Below are 10,552 nucleotides of genomic sequence, written 5' to 3'. Positions count from 1 at the left end.
TGTGGAACAGGAATAAAAACAGATCTCGCGAGATTTCGGAACGTAGAAACCCGCGAGGTATCACAAAAGCGTTTGACAGTAATGTATATTCATGTGCCCGTTGATAGCAAGACACACTTCTTTTCGGTCCCTTCACGTAACCAACAAATGAAAGGCATGGACACAAAAAGCATGCACACATTGATCTCACATCGGCGGAATTAACGATTTCGGCAATTAACATTTCTGATGAAATCAAATGAAGCAAAAATATCCTTAAATGATACTGTATTTCGCGGAGTTATCATAACAGGAGTGAGAATCTGAAAGAGTTAAAAATTATGAATGTTTGCATTTTAATGGATATAAGTACCTTAAATGGGAACAAATTTAAATATCTATAATGATAAAAAGGAATTTCAGGTTACAGCTGAGCGCCCGAACACATGTTATCAGATCTAAATAATCATACGAGTTATCTCCCTTAGACTGTGTACGTGTTGATGGAAAATTGTCGATTCCTTCCTGTAGAGACCTACATATGTACATATGGCTTCTGAATGATTTCTTGTATGTATGCAAACACTATAATAGCTCATTTTGAAGGCAAATATTGACTTATCATAAACTGTTTTACTTACAGATATTCAGTGAAAACATTAAACACCTGCTCAAAAAAATATTTGACTAAATAAGAAAATCATTACAATATGGTAATTTAAAATAGCTGTTTGTTCATAGTTGTTGCCATTCTAATTACCACTAGTAATAATTCTTATGAACAAAAAACTAGAATGTCGAGGACCTACTTTTCTTGAAAAAAAGTATTTTTGTGAGATATCCGACGATGATCAAGATAAAAACAACCTCCCCAATTTCAGGGTATTAAGGTGCTTTACCCTGGCTGTCCTTCAGGTTCTGACGGGCGTGGCCAAATAGGATAAAATTGACTCAAAATAAAAAAAATCCAATATCCATATAGTGTAGGTTCAAAAGCTCTTCATGGACGGAAGGGTCTTTAAAGACTCTCCTGTCCCTATACAAATATCCTTCTTAGCATTTCTCATGTTCTCCTTTCTCTACACATTCATTCCAATTGTTTCCATTAGCAAGTTTACTCAGGTGACCGGCTAGACCACTGGGGGTCTTGTTAGAGACTGAAATTGAGTGGATATATAAACATGGCTTTCGGATTATTTTCTCACTCTTCGCCTCCAAATACTGGACGATTCTCAAACTTCACAGGTACATTTCCCTTTCATATGTTGTTACACTTGAAGCCTACATTATAAAACACCCTCGGTGCATAGGATGTGACATTTTTTGTCGTAACATCACAAGTCTAAAGACTCTTTATGAAACTGTTGAGATTATCAAAAGTCTAGATTATCTGAAAGATATTGGTCTGTATTATAGACCACGACTTACAATTATAATATTTTGTGATTATATAACTATTCAAGATTTTTAGCATTTGTGTTTTACCTTTCCCTATCGAAAAGGAGTCAATTCTTCTCCTACTGTAAGGAAAGATTGAATTTTTCTTCATTTGATCTGAAGTATTCTTGGGCGAATGGGAATGCAATTGTGGGTATCGGCCTCCTGAGGCGGAAGGGGCAAGTCAAACTGATGAATTAGTGCAAGTTATTTAAACTCCTACTCCTCTTGAAGGCATACCTGTATTTTGTCCTAATTTGATTTGAAGTAAGCTTTGATGAAAAGGAATCACTTTTTTTATAAACGGTAGGTTTCAGCCCCTCTCGAGGTTGAGGGACAGGGCCTATGCAGTAGGGGAACAAGAGCAAATTCTTGAAAATCCTACTCCTCCAGCAGGAATGATTGGATTTTGCCCAAAATTGTCTGGAAGGTTCTTGATTGAAGGGAATCAAGTTTGTATAAACGGTGAGGGAGGGCGGAGCTCAGTATCGTAAATAAGCAAATTCTTTAAAATCCTACTTGTCTTGTTGGAATGATTTTGTCTTAAGTATGAATAGTTTGGCCAAGCCAAGCAAAAGCCAGGTGAGCGATACAGGTCCGATGGGCCTCTTGGTAGTCTAATTCTTATACTAGTCCTTTCCTTGTTTTTTAACCGTGTTCTTATTTGAGAATATTGCATTACTTACTTGGATTGTCCAAGATTTACATGCCAAGTGTCATCGATGTAACAGAAGACGCTTTCCCTTCCGGAGGACCTGGTTTTATTTTTCTTGTACCTTTTTAATGTCTACAGAATCAGGCTATCATTGTTTTCATAGTTTGCCTTATTTTCATGGAATCTGAGTTTGAATTAAGATTTTATCAAAATGTCCGTATTTTATATCCATTTAATTAATGATATTTCCAATTAGCTAAAAAACAACAAGCTTAGTCGGAAACAATTATGAATACCATCCTTGTTTTCTCAAGACAAATTTATTCGATAATGCAGTTCAATTGTTTTGTATAAAATGGATTAATAGGATTATATAAAGGAACGTAAGTGGACATAATCTCTCCACCAGACACAGTAAAGCCGATTATTGCTGGATAAAACCTCATACAAGTGCTTCGATCTTTGAATGACGGTAATTGATGTTGTGGAAGACGCAAGGGACAGTACAAGTTAACTAGACGATTTTTTTACTACTTAGTTTTAACCTCTCATATACACAACGTGTATCAGAGTTATATGGATGGACGGATGAATCATTGTTGGTCATTTAGAAGGTTGTTTATTACGGAATTAGTATGTCAAATATTATCCAATCCAAAACATGGACTCATCACATTCCTCTTTCGTTTTACTGTCCTCTATTGTGGTAGTTTTAAAAGTAAATACATTAGCGGTCAGGATGAAACAACATAATGGAGATAATAGTATTTGTACGTTAATTAAAAACAAAAACAAAAACAAAAACCAGAAAAAAATCACGTCAGTGTAAGCAATTTAATAAGTAACAAAAAACAGTGATAACAATATTAAATAGCAGACCTAAATCAATAAGGATACAGTTGCATGTTCTAATTTACAAACATAGAAAAGGTTTGACTGTTTTCACACATGGGCGTGATTTCTTGATCACCGTAAAAATATCTAGCATGACAGCCACCACAGAAGTCATCCTGACAGTCAGCCCATGGGTAACCTTGGCATCCACCAATCGACCGTCTTCTTTCACATGGACTGTAATTACATGTTGTCGGTGGTGCAAGGCTTGAACACCTGCTAGCAGGGGGAGTCAACGGTACTGATAACAAACAATGAATTCAATTAGTAACATGCTTTAGTTCTGAAATGAAATATAGATATCTACCTTAATTTGATTTCAAGATATCAATAATTTGTGATATTTTGCCATCCCCCAAAAGTGAAAAATGAAACTCAGAAAAAAAGAAAGTTAAACTTTGTGTTATTAATATAAATACTACCTCAAAAACGAGTTTCCATTTCACATGAGAGTTATTGAAAACCGTAGAAGTTTCAATTTTTGCGAACCATGGCGAGCAACAATTGGGAATCTGAGACGGGTTTCATAAAATATCACATCAAATGAAAAGAAATTCAAGATACTGTTTATCACAAAACTCAGAAAAGGTATTAAAAGTAAAACGTGATGGACAAAATAAAAAAGGGGAGGCAACTGATTGGTTGTGCCATTTGAAATTGATGACGTAAGGTCATTGGCCATATTATAACATCACCATCGATTTCTGACTGAGACAGCCAATGAAAAACACTTCGGGGTATATTATACGTGTGATAGATTCGCAGAAATATCACATGGACGAATCCGCAGTATAACAAGCGGTTACGTAATCAATAGGTGCATGTGGCCACCACTCAATAGTAAGACAACAACGACCAATGTACACTTAAATTTGGTTTAAAAAAAACAGTTTGGAGACTACTTTGAAAATTGTGATGCACCGGTGGCTGTTAAAATACAGGACAAATTGATTGAGGTTGAGTTAGCCCTTTATATCCCCTGATTGTTATTCTCTTCAAATTTCAACCTACATGTAAAACAGACTACAGCACAACACCTGATCCATAGGCAGAACTTAACCGTTATACTATCAGTTATCAATATATTAAAAAGAAGGGAAGTAACTCTATGAACATTCAGTAAAGGGACTTCCAACATTATTTCGAATTTATTCTCAACTCGTGTATAAAATTCAATCTGGTTGCATTCCACTTAGCCATATTGTGGCCAAACCAAATTTTTGAGTCCAAGTTATTTAAACTAAAACTAAAAAAACTTTGGGTACAAAGATACCTGATTACTAATTTAAGCGGCACAAACAAGACAAAGTTGCATGCTACATCTGAACTTGATGATAATTTCTTGAATTTTTACTCGTGATCTCTCAGCCTTGACAACATGGCGATAGATGACATTTGTGGGGTTTCGTTGGTTTAACAAAGGTTATAGAGTCTATCTGCTTCATTCACACTACCCTGGGTTTATTACCAAGATGTTCTAAAAGTGGGAAGTACTGGTGCATATCAGATCAGCAGGTATATTTAGTAATATTCCAACAAGTCTTCATGGTTAAGTGGTTTTGACAAGGACCTTATAATCAGGTTTATCAACCATCCTATATATATATATTACATTCTACCGGTCAACAAATTTTAATATGGGGTTTACTTGTGATAATTTGCATTTCACCAATATTGATAGAGAATTTAAAATTTGAAGAAAATGGTTGATTAGATTTAATTAGACCAAGAAAACAGTTTCTTACTGCAGAATACATTACCAGCAATTTTGCCTGTTTAAGGGAGATAACTCGTACTGCACCTTAAATCCCAATCGGGTTCAAGACGGTATGGATTACCATTATGATTTACAAGTATATGACTTCATGCATACTCGATGTGGCGGTATAGTATATTTCTCTAGGTTGTCCGTCAAAGATCCCAAGACACGTTAGTGATATTATTATTACAACTACATGATAAAATGTTCTCGGTTAAAGGCACATGGATATGGGGTAGAGATTAATTGTAACTACGGTAAATAAAAAAAAATTCTTAAATTTTGTAGATTAAGCATAATATAATTTATAATACAATGAAATAGTTGAGGTCTCAAACAGAATTTGAAAAAAACATTCTGAATAGTAAATTATTACTTTACTATACTTTATAAAAAGTTTTCCATATCCCAGATTTTCATGCAACTTTCGTTCTTTCCAATTCTTGTTCACAAGAATTTAAATATCAGAGCGCATGAAATTGCCATAGCCTTAACAATATGAATGTACATATTGTTGTGGACAAGCTGAATGATATTCTTCATCGCGAAATTGATTGATAAATTGGTCGGGACAGATCCATCAAGATGCTACGATTATTCAAGAATAGACAGCAGGTACATAAATTCTGTAGAAATCAAACATATCACAGAAAAACCTCACTTATATTATACAGACATCGACATTCTGTTCTAATGCGAACATCTTGGTCTTGTCATGATCAGATGTACACCTCCAAAAACATACTTGTTTTGTGATATTAAATTGGCCTTGTGATACTGGTACTTTTGTACACTTACCTTCACTTCTTGGACTCGAGAAACTCCAGAAAGGGGACGCTGAAATTAAAAAAGGAATATATATTGATCTTGTGATAAACAGTCTTTTGTACACTTATGTAAACATATTAACCTTGTGATAAACAGATTTTTCAACACTTACGTAAACATATTGATCTTGCGATAATAAGACTTTTGTACACTTACCTTCATTTCTTGGACTCGAGAATCTCCATAAAGGGGACGCTGAAATTAAAAAGGAAAACATATCGATCTTGCGAAATTAACACTTTTGTACACTTACATAAACATGTTGATCGTAAGATAATCAGTCTTTTGTACACTTACGTAAACATGTTGATCTTGTGATAATCAAACTTTTGTACATTTACGTAAACATGTTGATCTTGTGATAATCAAACTTTTGTACACTTACGTAAACATATTGATTTTAAGATAAACAGTCTTTTGTACACTTACGTAAACATATTGATCTTGTGATAATCAAACTTTTGTACACTTACGTAAACATATTGATTTTAAGATAAACAGTCTATTGTACTTACGTTGTACATAATCAAACTTTTGTACACTTACGTAAACATATTGATCTTGTGATAATCAAACTTTTGTTGATCTTGTGATAATCTTACACTTAAACATGTTGATCTTGTGATAATCAAACTTTTGTGCACTTACGTAAACATGTTGATCGTAAACTAATCAGTCTTTTGTACACTTACGTAAACATATTGATCTTGTGATAATCAGTCTTTTGTACACTTACGTAAACATGTTGATCTTGTGATAATCAGTCTTTTGTACACTTACGTAAACATATTGATCTTGTGATAATCAAACTTTTGTACACTTACGTAAACATATTGATTTTAAGATAATCAGTCTTTTGTACACTTACGTAAACATATTGATCTTGTGATAATCAAACTTTTGTACACTTACGTAAACATGTTGATCTTAAGATAATCAGTCTTTTGTACACTTACGTAAACATGTTGATCTTGTGATAATCAAACTTTTGTGCACTTACGTAAACATGTTGATCTTAAGATAATCAGTCTTTTGTGCACTTACGTTCATTTCTTGGTCTCCAGAATCTCCAGAAAGGGGACGCTGAAATTAAAAAGGAAACGTGAGTTTTATTAAATAATTATTCATCATTTGAAAAATTAGATGAAGAAAAATTATAGATTGCACAAAAGAAACAAAATGTAATATCTAGCAAATCAAATTTGGTTGGACTCTCCAGTATCCCAACAACAGAAGGCGACGAAATCACTCCCCACTGCTAGTCACTTCTGACACCCATTGGAATTATTCAATGTTTTTTTCTTTCTCCGTTTATCCACAAGATAGCGCGTTTTTAGTTTAGTTTTGTTTCATTTCTATTAATTTGAGAATCGTCTGACAAACACGTTATTCAGTTTAAACGAAATTTATCCAATTTACAACAGTAACAAAATTATACACAGATGAACTAACATGACTCGATAATAGGTACCTGTGTACTTGGAAAGAAGGGGCGGGGTCGGAAGAGGGTGGGGGTTGGAAGGAAGGGGTGTATCAGGAATGATAGAAGGTGATTACGACAAGAATTACAAAAAACCTACATTTTAAAATTTAAATAAATTAAGATTGAAAAGAGTTCTTTATAAGAAAGTTTTAGACACATTGCATCAAATTGATTAAAAACACAAAATATTCTTATATTTCGTATCCAGTTCAATATTTCAGTATCAACAGGTCTCGTCAAATCTTAACTTGTACACCAGCGGTGGCGAATTCCGCCTGTTTAAACAAACACAATTTTTACATAAACATATTTCCCTAAAATCGTTTAGACTTACAGATAAGTTGATGGAAAAAATATATAAATTGTGATAATCTGGCATTTCTGGGTTTCAATATAGCGCGAGACTGAAACTATACCGAGGGAGAGGATTTCTAAAACACTGTAGTCTTAATTGTTGGAATTTCGGACCGAATACGAGGAAGTGTTCAGTAGTTTCAACAGAGAGAACAATTGAGACTTTTAATCAAGTTGCGTTAAAAAACTGATTATTAAGAGAAGTGCAGTTTCACTGAATTTACTTTTACAGTGACAGTAATGGGACGGAACAAGACCATAGTGATATTGACATCCATGAAGTTTTTAAAGGGACTAACTGGTTATATTTCGTTATTTTTTCCAATATGTTTGATTTCGGGCAAGCATTCTAATACTTAGAATAACACTCTTCACAAAATTATAACACTCTCTGAGAGAAAATTGATAAAGATTATCAGCTTCAAACTAACGCTAGTCGACACTCGAGTTCATCCAGTGACCTTTCGGAGTCTGGCTTTAACCCGCCGTTTGGATATGATTTCTCACTATGTATAATTATGTAATTAGCCAAAACCTAATTTTCCAGTCACGTTTCAATTCTTACTTTGTAAAATGACCTCTTGTTTAAAACTATACGCGTGACAGAGCGAAATAGAATTTATACGGAAACAGACGAGAAAACCCGACCGATTCAGGTTTACCATTAACCGAAATATATTTCGGGGGCAAAATGTGACTATTGATTAAAATTCATTTTTTTTATTATGTAATTCATATGACCCAATACTTCACAGTATCAAATGAAGAATGTTCTAATTATCCGTTTTAGATTTTTTTTTTCAACAAAAAATGATCTAACAGAAAATTATCACATTTACAAAGAAAACAACAATGAAGAACTAAAATTTGTCTTTTAACATGACGTAATTTTCGATGTAATTATTGAATAGATAATGAAAAAATATGTACCTGAAGTGATGTCTCCCATCAACGCTACAAAGCCGAATAATACGATAGTTTTCATGTCTGTGTGTTACTGAATGTCGACATCAAATGGCATTTACATTATTACAAGATGATTATATCACGACTAGAGGTCAAAGGTTATATTTCAATTAGCTATTCGATTGGAGGAAGCTGATTTTTTTACGTACACAAGACGTCAGGGTCAAATTATCATACGTCACTGAGATCAATCATGTGTTCGTCTGGGCCGATGAAAAAATACACTAGTAAGTCCTAATGAAGTACAAGCGGTAGCTCCACAATTGTCAAAGTCTATATAAATGAGTGACATTTGAAATGAAATAAATCAAGAGTTTTATCAGCATCATTAAACGTACTCAAACGGAACAGATATACAAAACAAGAAAGAATTTTCCACCTTACAAGAAAAAAATAACAGGACACAGATGTTTAAGTAGAAGGTCAGGGCAATAAATATGTATGATTTAGTAAGGTGAGGCATTTCATAACGTACAGGCCGTTATGAGTTTCCAGAATCAGAGTTACATACATGTTTGCTGTCGAAAAAACACAAGTCTTTGATGAAAACCAAAATTAAAAATTTGAAACCCAATTTCTATTGTCAATTTGTCTGCTTGTAGTTTGACATCCTCGTGTTAGCTATGGTCATGTAAAGGATGAAATGGAGTTTACAAGCAACGTATCTAATTGTAAAATCATATTAGGTTTGACATGATTAAGAAAGCAAGGTCGGCCAGCATCCTAGATATTGTTTACGTATTTGTTGATTAATTAATTCATTAATTGATTGATTGATTGATTGATTGATTGATTGATTGATTGATTGACAGGTTTTCCGTCTCCGTGACTCCTTCTGTGACCGGGTATCGTCTCACCGACGAACGTTAATGTTCTGGTGACGTGTTGAATTAACGTATTAGTTATAATCCCTATTATATCATAGAAAAATCAACAATAAATTACTCCTACATTGACCACACTGATTACGTCTTAGAAATATCCCATAGTGACTGTCTCCAACTCAGATAACAAATACCTTATTTCTGGTCAATGACCTTTGCTATATCGTTTTAAAGGTTATTATCAACCTAACAATTTTTTGTACTATATTTAGAATGTCTCGTTTTGTTCGTCCGACAGCTGTAAGTGTTTATACTATCAATGATAAATTAATTCTGATTCAGCATATTTTGATAATTCCTGATTTGACAGTAGTTCAGGTTAAGCCAAGGACAGACTGTCTAGCCACTGGGAAATATTTGAGGAATTTTCTCTCTGATTTATGGCTTTTAAGACTGATTAAGTCAGTAGAGCATTTGTGTTGAAAAACACTGGCCAGAAATGTTGTTGTCTGTCTAAATCACCTTAATGATACATAAAATAGTTTTAAAGCAGAAAAGTGAAAAGAAAAATACAAGACAATTATAAGTTATCAATCTGCTTCAATGAGCATTTTCTTTTTATCTAGGTTTTGGTTGTATGCCCATTTGATAACAATTGATTATTTTTGAAAAATGCTATTTTAGCAAATGTTACAAAATCCCTTTTGTACTGCGCACTGAAAAAATATGAAAGCATGACGTCATCACATAAGAAAGAACGCCGACCTTAACAACACATCCTATTGAAATCAATCGATCTTGAAAATTATAAAATTCGTTTATTTATGAGATTCGTTCATCACCGCATCCGGCTGTACATTTAATTTGATCAGTTTGGTTTTCCCCAGTCACCTCCCAGATCACATCAATGTCGACACTTAACACCACAGAAGAATCCCAGAAGGATGAAACAACTGTACGATACAGTTTAATTCATTGTTTGAATTTTTTTATATTTATTTTTAAGTCTATTGAATAATGATATATTATTGTATGTTTTTGTTCAATCTAAGGTTTATATTAATACACTTATTTCCCTGTTGTCCGACCACTACATTAGGATTCTTACGTAAGGTAGATACATAATCACGGGAATATCATAGTTAATGTGTGTTTCTATCTGTCACTTTTAAAAATTTATTTTTGGACTGTCCTCAGTCGTCTCCTATGCGGTTAAAATCATGTCCATAGAATCACCGACGAAACCTAGAATGAGGAAACAGCTGCATGATGAAATTTAATTTAATTTAACTTTGATGTTCTTTCTCTAAATTTGTACCAAATTGTGCTATTCATTTGTGTGTCTTTTTTAATGTTCAAAGACCAGGTGATAT

The sequence above is a fragment of the Ylistrum balloti genome, unplaced genomic scaffold (assembly GCF_031769215.1).
Source record: "Ylistrum balloti isolate Yb309-2 unplaced genomic scaffold, AGI_CSIRO_Ybal_v1 Utg370520, whole genome shotgun sequence".
Lineage (NCBI taxonomy): Eukaryota > Metazoa > Mollusca > Bivalvia > Pectinida > Pectinidae > Ylistrum > Ylistrum balloti.
This window is presented reverse-complemented; position numbering follows the sequence as displayed.